At 44.5% G+C, this 13,325-nt stretch overlaps 1 protein-coding gene across 1 annotated transcript in view; it reads left to right on the top strand.

The window, feature by feature from the left end:
• Positions 1–674: 674 nt before the first annotated feature.
• Positions 675–13,325, top strand: part of ADGRF5 (adhesion G protein-coupled receptor F5) — a 40,964-nt gene continuing 28,313 nt past the window's right edge. The window contains exon 1 of the mRNA XM_054279694.1: positions 675–872. The gene's annotated coding sequence lies outside the window, so the exon portion shown is untranslated. The remainder of the gene's footprint in view (positions 873–13,325) is intronic.

The following is a 13,325-nucleotide window of genomic DNA, read 5'->3' as shown; positions in this document are numbered from 1 at the left end:
GATTTCTTCTGCACCTTGACAAGGAGCCCTTGCACAGCTGCATTGCTGGGGTGTTGCTGAACACAAGCTCCATGTGGAATAGCTCTCCATTATTTCTTTGCAGAGTACCTCAGCACCTTGGGGAATGAAAGGCACCATAGTTGAAAGTCTGAGGAGTGCCTGTAGGCTCCAGATTATTCAGTATAGTGAAAACCGAGGCTCTCAGAACAGCTTACCCTGGGTTAAAAAAAAAAAAGTAATTTCTTTTACTTTCACATCCCTGATGACCAAAAAAGTGTTCTGCTCACCTTGAAACCACACTCCCCAGAAGCTCTGTTAGCACCCCCGCCCAAGCGTCCCTTACATCCACTTTCCCCCCAACAGCAGGAAATCGCTTAGAAAATATTTCCAGGTTCCTTCCTGGCCAGAGGTCACCTCTGTGTTTCAAAGCAGCAGGAATCACCATGTTCTCTGACACAACAAACGGAGGAGGAAGACCTGTCCTGCCCTTCCAGCTTTCAAGCTTGTGCTTTTTAGCTGTAACTCCACCCTACACTGGTGGAGAAGGGATCAGTTCCCACTGATCACAGGAAAGGAAGGTCACGAGGTTTGCTTGATTAAATCACCACAAGCCAAAAGGGTTTTTTTCTGCTCACTGAGGATTGCTCACGGGCTGTTTAATTTGTTCCGAAAAGAAAAGCAAGACAAAAGAACAAACCCCAAGCCCAAGAAGCAACAGCACACAGGGAAAAGCAGGTGTGTCTCCAGATCCTGGGAAAACAAAGGGCAAAGGCTGAGGCAGGAGGTGACACTTGGATGGGAAGTTTCCATCCCAGCGCAAGAGGACAAGTTTGGAAAAGACTCGGAGGGGACCAGCACTTGTTGCCCTGCAGGTATGGATGCTGTGTGTGAAATGTGGCATTGCTTTTATGCTTTGGAGAGGGCAAGGGTGGCTTGAAGGAATTTGATTCTGACAGATTCTGACAGTGTAGTGCAAGCTTTGCATCACCAGTAAGCCTGCTGCAGGCTTTTGCCAGGGGGACTGCAATCGTCACAAGTTTCATTTTGTGGCGATTACTTGGCAGTTTTCTGTAGGATGGTTTTGGCTGTTCAGGGTATGAATTAAGCAATTCAAGCTTCTCACAAAGTGCTACAGCCTGTTCACTTGGCTAGTGAATGCCAATAGAGGTTATGATTGCTTTAGTTTAAGCATGGGGCTGCAGAGGTAAAGAGGGACGTGCACGGAAGCACTGTGCTAATCCTCATTGCTTTATTACCTCCTAAGTTGTGCTGCAGAGTTTCAGAGAAAAAAAGTCAACTGCAATAGCATTTAGAACATTTTTTTCTTTTTTTTCCACTTTGCTTTGTACTTGCAGTGGCTGGAATTTGCAGTGCAGATGCAAGCACTGTATTTTGTTAGCTGTATAGAACGGGTTTGTTTCTTCTAAGAGCAATCTCCCTTCAGTTTCATGTTAGGTGAAACTTGCTGATAGGGGAGAGGGACTTGGAGCACTCAGAGCCACAGGCTGAGGAACTGCTGTATACTGTCTTTGAGCATCACATTTATCTTGTTTCCATTCTTTTCTATCTGTGTTTTCTGCTTCTTAAATGAAAGAAAATTTTATGGTGTTGTGCTGGAGTGCTGCTGCCAGTGTTCAGTGTCAGAGGGGTTACAGAGAGGCTTTCTGATCCTTTCACCTCTGTTGATGTCTATATCCCCAAAAATTCTGCTCCATTTCCAAACATCTCTGGTGCAGAAGTATACACTTTGCTTAAATGATCATGATTCAGAAAAAAACCAGTGCTGTGATGTGACCCTGTACAACCTCATTTCTCTCTCCCTGTCATGGGAAAGCAATGCTCACCTATGTGCATGAGGAGCTTTTGGATTTGGGGGAGAAAGGTGTTTTTGTTTGAATGCTGTAACTCACACTTTCAGTGGCAGTTTTATGAGGCAATGGGCTTGTGACAAGAAAGGAAATAGCAAAGCAAAGGATGTTGTGAATTTGAAAGCCTGAGGCTCCATTTCTTCTGCTTCTATCACTTGCTGTTGCATGATGAAAATGGTATTTTGCAACCCATAGATTTTCTTCTCACCCAAAACATTCCTCATCTATTTCATCATTGTCCAGTGATGGCTGGCAACATTGCAGAATGAAGTGACATTTAAATAAATTTAGAGGCGAATCTTTAGCACCTGGGTAGCAGTGAAACTTAACCCAGTGATGGGTCAGCCAGCTCTGCAGGAACCTGCTGTGACTATTTGGCATCTGTCACTATTTAACTTCCCTAAATTCATCTGAGTTTGCCTCTGGTGATCCAGGTTTGAAAAGCAAACACAGAGAACATGCGTAGGCACTGGGAAGATATCTTTGTCCTGATCTTGGTTATTTTTATTTTTTTAACACCTCTTAGGCAGGCTTAATAAAGAAGTTCTCCAGCATCTGAATTGGAGACGTGGGAAATTCCTCAAACTAGGCAGAGCTTCCTCTCATTGTTATAACACAAAAGACCAGTGCAGCCTTTACTAGAGTTCCTTTTTTTAACCCATTCATCTTGACCAAGAAATCTACCTGCTGCTGCTACTGCTCAGGGCTGTGATTCACAGTTTCCCAGCAGATAAGCATGGAAGTGAATTTCATCATCCACAGAGATGCCATTATTCTGGGGTTTTATTGCACTTGAAACTGAAATGGTTTGCTGCTGGAATTAATCTCAGCCTTGAGCAAGAATCATGGATTTTCAAGATCAAATGGGATGAATCTACAGTAAAACCAAACTTCTTGCAGAAAACCATTTCCAGTTTTCCATGAAAGAGTTTCTCAGGACTGTGATCTTCGAAAGGGGTTCAATTGACATTCATGAGCAGATCCACCCCCATTGCATGTTTATATAGAGTTTATTTCTCAAATGATCCTGCATGTGGCTCAGCCTGCCTGGGGGCAGTTGCCACCCATGGGTTAATCTGATCCTGCACCTGCCCTGCTGGTAAGGAACAGCAGCTCTACCCCTTATCTATGCTGGGCAGCATCCTGAGAGCACTGAGCCAGCACTGGGTGAGGGCAGGAACTGTGGGGCTGTGATAGTGGCCCTGAACTGGTTGTATTAAGAATGTGGATGAGGTGGAATACACAAGGTGGGTGTGCAGGAACAGGTAAAATGAGAAAGAGATAGCAAAATATTTGCAATGGCTTGTTTCTCTCTGATGAACAAATGTTTTGATTCCTTGTTTGTTCAGCTGGGTTTTTTTTAGAAAATATTAGCACCTGCAGAGCAGATAATTCACTGTAGCAGATTGTCTAGTAATTACACTGCTATATTTGCATGTTTTAATGTTGCACCAGTGGACTTTGTTAAGGAGTTTTTGGCTACATTTGCAGCCTATTCCAAGTGCTTATCTGCTGTTGATGGTGGCTGGAAGAAGTTTCCCTTTCACAGCCATCCCATGACATGACATGGATGTTGTAGCCTTAATCCACCATGTCTACACACACTTTATATCTTTTCTACAAACTTCAGTTTATTCCTGTTGAAGCCTGCAATGAATTCTGCCCCAAAACCCTCCCCTCTCCATCATAATTCCCATCTGAGCAATCCAAACAAGATGGGTGTGATGGGACTTTCCTCATAAGGTGCTTTGCTTGGATTTGTGGCTGAAACAATGTTGACACCATACCAATGTTTTGGCTATGGCTGAGCAGTGCTTGCAGAGCACCAAGGCTTTCCCTTTCTTCCCACTGACTCTGTAGTGAGTGGCATGAGGGCTGGGAGGGATTACAACAGGGAAAGCTGACTTGAATTCACAAAAAGGATGTTTCAAACCATATAACATCATGTTCAGCAACAAAAAAGTAGTGGTGGAAGTCAAGGTTGTCTTCCAAACCTGCCATTGCTTGGACATTTTCTGGATATACATCTGCTTGTGGGACGTAGTGAAGGATTGCCTTCACATCAGTTTTCTTTTTCTTTCCTCTTTCTTTCCTATTAACCTATATTTATCTCAATCCACTAGTTTTTGTACTTTTTCTCATCTTATTCTCTCCTCCATCCCTCTGACAGATGGGCAGTAAACGAGTGCCTGTGTGGGTGTTTAGACAGACCAGGATTCTGGCAGAGGAGGTTCCTGTTTAGTCCACAACAACAGGATATCTAGCCCACCCTTCAGACACCTTCCAATGGGGCACTTTTGAATAAACAGAAGTTGTTCCCAGCTCAGGAAAAGAACCTTTGAATTCCCTTGTGTCATCTCCCTTGGCTGATTTACACAAAGTAATACTTGTTTCAGGAAGACCTCAAAGGTCATCTAATATCTTTTGCCTGGCATTGAATTCCTTCATTCTGGATGAAAAGGGAGCCACATCTCATTTGCCTTCTAGGTACTTCCACATGTTTTGCTTTATCAGATCATAGTGCAGTCACTGCTGGGTTTTTCCTGTCCCAGGGTCTCTCTAAGCACCTTGTGAAGCAGAGATAGCAAATATCATCTTTGTTTGGCAGCAGAGAACTGAGGCACACCGATAGCCAGAGCCTGCTTACAAGGTTGGCTGCTGCCAACTCAGGGTCTGCTTAAACTCACCTCACCAGCATGGAGAATGCTATGGCAGCCAGGTTTGAGGGTGCTTGTGAGCAGCAGAGCTGTATGCATGCCCTATTTAAAACTTAATATGAAATATTAATTTCCAAATGCCTTCCCTCAAAACATAATAGAGCTGTGATCGAGTATGTAATTTACTGTCTTCGGAAATTCCTCAAAACGACAGAGCTTCCCCCAATTGTTCATGCTCAGAGGAAAAGCTCTACTAGAGTTCCTGCTTTGGCTCAATCCTGTGAGCACAGGCTTGGCCCTCCGTGACCATTAAACTGAGTGTGTGAAAGCCATCTTCATTCCAAAGACGTCCCTACGTGCCTTATGACAGGCTACTCACAGAATGCCCCTTGCTCCTGAAATTGTTTCACTGTGCCTTTTTGAGAGAGAAATTCTTTAAATTCCCACACATTGTCCCTAAAATTTGGGTTGCCTAACCCTAGGCCTGAGGTCCCGGATGAGCCTGTGCATGCTTCAAGTGTCTGTGGCAATTAAACAGGACTGATGGCACTTCCTTCCTTCCTTCCTTCCTCCTGTTATCCATCCTGTTTCAAGTCTGTGGCTTAAAAGGTTCAACTGCTGTTCATAAACACTGTCCCTTATTGCAGTTAGGACACACTGCATGTAAAATCATAGACTCACAGAATGCTTTGAGTTGGAAAGGATGTTAAAGCTCATCTCATTCCAGCCCTTTCCATGGGCAGTGACACCTTCCACTAGCAACCTAGGTTGCTCCAAGCCCCATCCAGCCTGGCCTTGGACACTTCCAGGGATTGGGCAGACACAGTTTCTCTAGGCAACCTGTGCCAGTGCCTCATCACACTCACAGGGAAGAGTTTCTTCCTAATAATTAATCTAAACCTGTCCTCTCTTAGTTTAAAGCCATCCCCACCTTGTTCTGTCACTGCAGCCCTTTTGTAGGCCCTTTAGGTACTGGAAGGAGCTCAAAGACGTCCCTGGAGCCTTCTCTTCTCGAGGCTGAACAGCCCCAGATCTCTCAGCCTGTCCTTTTAGGGGAGGTGTTCTATGTTGCTGTTGAAAATCTGCTTTAAAAGCTGCCTGCTCTTTTCCTGAACGCCTTGTTTCTGAACAGCCTTGCAATGGTTCTTCCAGCACTGCTCCAGCATCATAGTACTAAACTTTCAATCTGACAGCAGTTAATGGAAGCTTTCTTTGTCCCTAATGTAAGTCCAGGTGCTTTTGAGGATGTTGAAGCAGAGGACGTTCCTACTGAAGCAAGGCCTAGATTGCCTGTAGAGTCAGCAGAGAGAAGCACAAAGGCCTCAGAAAATTTCTTGTGGGAGATGCAACCGAAGTTCAGCACCAACTTCATCCCATTGAGCTGGGGGATGGGGGAGCTGGAAGAGAACTGGAGAACCTTCCTGTTCTTGAAATGAGCATTTTATTTTAGGCCATGCTAGAATTAGGAGAAACAGTGTCACAGCAGCAGGGCAGGGCGTGTTAACCCAGAGGCCATCATCAGGGCATGGCTCTCCTCCACAGGCCTGAACTCTCCTTTTCTCCCTAAACAAGGAGCCCAGGCTGTCCTGCTGACTGGGAACAACCCCTGGCCCATGATGTTCTTTGAAGGATTCCTGTGAATCTTGGCATTAGCACTGTCTGAGACATGGAACATGGTAACTATGGACTAGGCCTCCTAAAGAAAGGCAGAAAGAGACCTCAGCAGCTCATCTACTCAGGCCCTAAATCTCATGTCAGGTGCTTGTTTAGGCTCTCCAAAGGCACCCTGTGGCTGGAGAAATGCCATTCCTTGGTGCTGTATCTCATGGTCAAACCTGCCATCAGGTTTAACTTGTCTTTGCAATGCTGTGGTTTTATGCCATGTAAACCCAACAAGCACCACAGGGGTTCACAGGGGTTCACAAGCCTGGATCATCCCTGGTCTCAGTCTGAAGAGAAGCATCTTTATCCTTGGCATCAGGTATGAGATCAAGCCACAGTATCATCAACACATATGTGACTTGTTTGTTTTACTAGTGTTCAGAAGACTTTAATGAATAATAGACTTTAGACGTGCTTATCTTCAGACTGAGAAAAATTTGAAAATATTATAGACAGGTGCAGCCTTCCAAGAAGTTAAATAGTAGCATTTTTTTGCCTTTCTGAGTTCTCCTGTGCTCTGAAAGACAGATCAGTACAAAAATAGTAAGGCTGCAAATTAAATCAGAGGAACAAAATAGAAACAATTATATTTTTCTCTCAGGCTTCATAATAAGAGAAGACAATTAAGAGATATGGACAACAGAGACCTGCCTTCACTGGTTTGAGGGATTTCCTTCCATTTATATGATTCTATGTGCAAAAGGTGGGTACTATTCTGTACTTCCATCTTTTTGTTGCTAGGTGTGACAAGCCAGGCCCTCAGACAGGAAACACCTTCTGTCCAGAGCGCGATTGTACAAACTCCAAAAGGCTGACACCTACACAACTTACAGGAGCTTCCTACACAGCCAGCTGCAGTAATAACAGGAAAAAAATCAAGAGGTTAATAAAATGAAATGAGCAGGAAGCATGCAGTCATCAGACTTTCTAGTACTTTAGTCTATAGAAGTAACCCATGTCTGGCCTGACTCAGGGACCCAATCCAAAACTCATTGCAGCCCATGGAAATTCCAGTGCAACGGATATTGTGAGACCTCACTCGTCACTACATTGATATGGGAGTACGTGGCAAGTTCCTCCTTCCCCAGTACTCCCACAGTGCTGAGCTTCAAATATCTTGTGGTGTTACTTCTCACTGTGAATTAGGCCTGCACCCCACTGCAGATGCTCCAAAAAGCGCAAGGAGAAGACAAGGTTCATGGGTACATCCCTTCTACCATCCCAGTCATCAGAGATGAACTAGTGTGTGCTTTTCCACAGCCTTTCCAAACATGCGGTACCCAGCTGCAACAAAGGGCTGAAATAGGAGTGTGGAATTAATTGGCTAGAATTTTTTTTCTTTTTTTCTTTGTTCCTTCTCTACAAAAGTCCAACATGAAGGTCATGGAGGAGGACTTAGCAGGAGTAGAGAAAAACCCAAGCAGAGGTGAGAAAGAACTGCCAGGAAGAAGGCAAGAATTAGGCAGGGCTTTCTTTTTCCAGTAAAGTGCTGATTTAAATGCCATTTCACTTTGGTTGCAGCTATCACTGTTTTCAGTCTGGCATATTAACATGCCATGTGGCATGGGGGACATTCATACCTCTACTTATGAGTGCCATGACATCTATTTGCACAAAACCAACAAAAATAAGAATTACCCCTCTATTCCCGAAGAAAACAAAACCTCTGCTCATGTCTGAGAGATCCTTGAGCATCCCATCAAACTCAGCCCCCTGCACTATGCTAGGCACAGAGCTGGAATAACACAGCTCCACAAATATCACAAAGAAAGCATGCACAGCTTGTTTATTGCCTGTTTGAATCCTTATCACCAAGCAGTTCAGTTTTGTGTCCTTGATTAATTTCTGTTTATTTTATTTTTGTTCTCATTCAGATGTGTTATCTAAGGTCAGTGCAACTTCCCTTGTCCCCCCTTTCCCTTTCAGCCAACTCTCCCATGAAATATTGTTGTGCCTGGGTGTGTGTTTCTTAAAGGCATTGTATGTTTTCTGTCTGAAACAAACATTGTCTGATCATCCAACTTATTACGCACTACCCAAAGGTCATGCTTTATGCAGAGAAAGGAAAGCTCTTCTGTTGTGGCTGAGGAATAACAAACTGGATAGGCACTGAAAACAAGGCTTTAGCCCCAGAGCTCAAGACTCTGGGAAAACATTCCATAGTTGTTTGCAAATGGTAACCAAGGTTCAGCTGCTACAGGCTACTGGGCAGCCATAGAGCCAAACTGCGCCAAACTGTGCCTGTGCCAGCAGCAGATCTCCCCCTTTACACCTTCTAACCTGTAGCAGCTCCTGGTTCCTCTCTCCAGGCATCCTTCACCTCCACAGATCTCACAGCACCATAGGCCTCATCCAAAATACCTAAGGGAGGCAGAGTTGTTCAAGCCACAGGAAAATTCTGGCATCGGGGCGACTTAGCTTAACTATGTTACACAAAAAAAAATCCAGCCAAAGTGGAAAGATATAGAGCAGGTACCAAAGAGGCAGGAGGGCTGCTGTGCTAAATGACATAGGACTCTTCATCCTTAACAACTGATGGGGAATGTAAAAGTGACATATGGGGTAAGAGGCCATGGAAAAATTTGTGCTATCTAGTTTGACAATTAAGGATCAAACTTGACCCTAATGAGTGTTAGATTCAAAGCAAGCAAAGGAATTCAGACCTCCTTGCTCCTGCAAATTATGTATTCTGCACACTCTCATAGATTTTCCTGTAATTTACTTCATTGATTTTAATAGGCCATTAGAACTGTTAAACACCAATGACCTGCCTTTGCCTCCAGAAATCCCTGTAGCTCTGATAGCCAGAAGTGAAAATAACATTCTGAAGATGAGCTGCTGCAAACTTACTTCATTTTTGTAAAACTCTTCCCAGGGGCCTCCGCTATAGTCCTTGTTGGATAAGAACCAACTGGGCTAGACAATCCTTGGATCCAACCAAGGGCAAATCTGTTCAGGACATTAAGCTAACAGAGCCCATTAGAAAGGGGGGAGAATGGTCTCTCAGTGTGGACAAAGGAGTAAAAAGCACAGAGTTGAGGGCTTTTACAATGAGGCTTTACAGCAGAATATGTCTGCCTGACCACACAGGGAGCTCTTGGCCTCAGTGACCCAGGACATGTCTCACAGCCAGAGGAGAGGGCCAAGAACTGAGGCTGTGGACTAATACCCACCTCACAAAGAACTGCTGGTTGAAGATATGTTGTGCCTGCAAGGTTATTTGTTTTCTTCTTCCTCATGATGCCAAAGGTGTATTCATCTCCATTTTGGTACAAGAGGGGCAGCTTTCCCAGACACAGCATGTAGAAAGGTTACAGTCAACAGGAAAAAAAATACTTTTATGTGGGATGGCTGCATGGGGAAGCATAACTCTAAAACAGAACTGCTTGTTTCCACTTCTGCATTTATAACCCCTTACCAGAGAAGCCAATCCAGGGTGGGTGTATCTTTAGATCCCATGATTTTTAGACATTGACAAGATCCCCCTGTGCCTTTCCTTTTCCAGGCTAAGCAGCTCTCTCAGCCTCTCCTGGTATGACAGATGGTCCAACTTCTTAATCACCTTCATGGCCCTTTGCTGGGCTCACTTCAGTGTGTCTGTCTTGTATTGGGGAGCTTAGGAGCTGGATATTGTGCTTGAGATGAATCCAGAACCAGGAAATCTTCTTTTTCTTAAGTCTAACATCAAATGAGAAATGTTGTCAGAAAGATTCTAGAAAAAAGACATGACAGGCAGGATAAGAAAGCTTACAAATATGTCTGCCTGTAAGAGACAGAGCTGGTGAGTCAGACAGAAGGATAAGGTGGAATAGGCCAGGTCCCTCTGAGTGAACAGAGGTTACCTGAGCAAAGGAACCCAAGTAAGGAGCCCCAGGCCTGAGAGAATGTCTATAGAGGCAGCCCTGCTGCAAGGGATTATACAGAATGCCAACAGCATGTTATTTCTGGTTCTGGTAGAACCCAGGTGTCTGTATCATGCTACACTGCCAAGGCCACAAAAGCCATGAGCTATCCCAGAATCACAGTAGAAGCTGAGTTGGAAGGGACTCACAAGGATCATTGAGCCCAGCTCCTGGCTGTGCGCAGGACCATCCCCAAGAATTCTGCGGACATCACCACCCTGCCAAAGATGCCCTTTCTGTCCTAACACAGTGATGTGGCTGTAAGTGCAGATGTATTGTCACCCGGCCCCATGGGAGAGGCTGGCCAAAGGTCCAGCCTTGGTGTGGTATCTTCCCAGAGGGGTCAGCTGTACACTGGTCAGCAACCAGGGCAGTGTTCAGGCCTCTCCAAATGTGCCAAGCTGTTTCTCACCTTCCCCCTTCCCTGAGATAATGCTCAGCCGGTGACTGTGGCAGTTGATGCTTATTCATGCAAGAATGCCCTCACTGATCTGGCAGATTGCTGTTCTCCAGTGACAAGCAGTAAGTCCAGCTGTGAACTGTGCCAGAAGGGCTATGAAAACATTGCAGGGCTGGCTGGCACTGTCCAGAATGTGTTAAAAATGCTCACAGAAACTTCTTTTGGCTGCTCTAAGAGTATTAGAAATGCCCGGAGAATGTGATAATTTGGACATTCAGCTGGGCAGTGTTCTCCGTGCTCCCAGTCATACAGTAAATGGTTGCTATTTCAGCTTCTGTGCCCTGCAAACATGAGTCCTAGAGAGTTGTTCTCTCCTTGCAGGAAGTCCTGCATGGTTGTGGTATGATTTGAGCCTGATCCTCAGATAGCTGGGTCTAAATTATTTTCATTTTCCATGTAGATTATTTGGCTATGTAAAAAGGTCATCAACAATTCACGGGAAGGCTGACAGAGGAATAGAGGAATCTAAAGTCATAATCATAGCTCAAAAGGAAAGATAAATACGGCACAAACAAGGATGGAAAATGTGAGCTGGTGGGAGCTGATGTAGAAAAAGGTGTGAATCATAGCCCTCCTCTGGAAATATTGTTTTGGGGAAACCCTTGATAAGGCTGTAGGTACAGTTTACCTCCTCTCTGCTTAAACCTGTGAGAATATTGTGCTGCAAAGGTCAAGAAAGGAATGCCTAAACCTGGATAAGGTAGAATAACAGATTGGAAAAGAACTTCAGGTCATGAGTCCAACCATTAAGCCAACACTGCTAATCCACCACTAGAACATGTCCCTCAAGTCCGCATGGGCACATCTTTTAAATACGTCCAGGGATGCTGACTTCAACACTGCCCCGGGCAGCCTGCTCCACTGCTTGACCACCCCTTCCTTGAATAACTTTTTCTAAATGTCCAATCTAAACCTCCCCTGGAGCAATTTGAGGCCATTTCCTCTTGTCCTGTTGTGTGTTACTCGGGAGCAGAGCCCGACCTCCACCAGGTTTCACCTTCCTGTCAGGGAGTTGTAGAGGGTGAGAAGGTCCCCCCTGAGCCTCCTTTTCTCCAGGCTGAGCTCCCTCAGCTCCCTCAGCTGCTCCTCACCATACTTGTGCTCCAGACCCTTCTCCATCTCTGTTTTCCTTCTCTGGACACACTCCAGCACCTCAGTGGCCTTCCTGTCATGAAGGACCCCAAACAGAACACAAGATTTTTAATGTTTCACCAGTGCCAAGCACAGGGGAACAATCATTGCCCTGGTCAGTCCAAGCACAGCACTGAGAACACAGATCTGTGCTCTTGCACATCTCTGGATCTCTTTGAATTAATTCATTGCACAAATTGATGTGTATAGATGCACAGGTAATGAGAAGAGATCAGCAAAAATTCTACCCATCACCGCACTGTCACAAACCCACATGGAAGCAGAATCAAAGCCTCTCCTCCATGTCAGCAATTGTATAGCCTGTTCTTAAAAACCTCTGCTGAAGGAAACTTTGCAGCCACCCTGGTAGCCTAATTTTGTGCTTCTAAATGTTATAATTACATATTTTCCATAATTGCCAGCATATTTATTTTTGCTTCAGACTGTGTGACTTCAGCCAGCTGTCGCTGTGAACATCCATGTCAGTCCTTTTTCAAGGGACAAACTGTTATTGTGTCCATACCTGAGTCTTGTCCTATCTAATCTGAACAACCTTCAGCCTGTTCACGAGATTATGGCTCTTGTCATTGAGGTTATACAATGCTCTTGTCCTAGCTCTCCTTTGGATGCTCTCCAATACAGCCATATCCGGACACAGGGCTCCAGCCAAAATATCAACAGCATCACACAGTGCACTTTTGTTACCTCCCAGGTCTCCAATTAAAAATATTTGCTAAAAAAATGGAAAAAAGAAAAAAAAAGAAGATATTTCAACATTGTTACAGTGAGTGAATTTAGATAGCAGCTTCTTAGGACTCCCTTCAGAATAATTTCTGCAAGACTGAGATGAGCAAAACTATCTAAAACAGATAGAGATAATAAATGACGCCCCAGGCATTGTCAGATTCACCCCAAAAACTGTTATCTCAAAATAAACTACCTATTAGCTCCACTATGCTTGGCATTCACTCTGTCCTCACATGTTGAAAACACAGCTTTGGGTGTCTGAACACACAAAATTCAGACTCAATAATATGAGATGGTGTAAGAATCTGCAGTGTTGCATCCAGTTTCTGAGATTCTGAGAGTTTCTGGCATCTTTTTTCTGCATTCGGATACAGTTGACAGTGAGGTTTGATTACACAAATTGCTGAGATTAATTTCTAGACATGAGACTGAAGTGTGAATGTCCAGGACTGGAATGAGGAAGGGTGAGTCAAGAGAGCTGCAACAGCTTCATTTCTAAGTTGTTTCCACATTTGCTTTCTCTTTGAACAGTATCTCCCAGGGTGCAGCTGTGTGGGAACATTACCCTGGCCTGTCTTTCGTGACAGATGAAATGTGTTCACATGCTTTTGCAACAGCACATTTCCAGTGAATTACAGGGTCCCTGTAGCTCTGCCCTGGTTTGGATGAGCACTTCTGATTCAGAGCAAGTGTCCTCTAGCACACCTCTTGCTTTCTTGAGCCTGTGAAGGTTAATTGCAGACTCAAATGTTTAAATAAAAATGTTGTGGGGTTGAGAGTTTAGAATCCAGGAAGTTCACAGTTTCTGGTGACATGACAGTACGTGATGAATGAGGACAGGAAAAAACATCAGGACGATCAGGACATCCCCTGTGCTCACATACCAAGTTGATTACAT

The sequence above is a fragment of the Melozone crissalis genome, unplaced genomic scaffold, assembly GCF_028551555.1.
Source record: "Melozone crissalis strain CALT ecotype California unplaced genomic scaffold, PUWL_Pcris_2 ptg000027l_1, whole genome shotgun sequence".
Taxonomy (NCBI): domain Eukaryota; kingdom Metazoa; phylum Chordata; class Aves; order Passeriformes; family Passerellidae; genus Melozone; species Melozone crissalis.
Note: the sequence above shows the minus strand (reverse complement) of the source record. Positions and strands in the feature narration are given on the sequence as shown.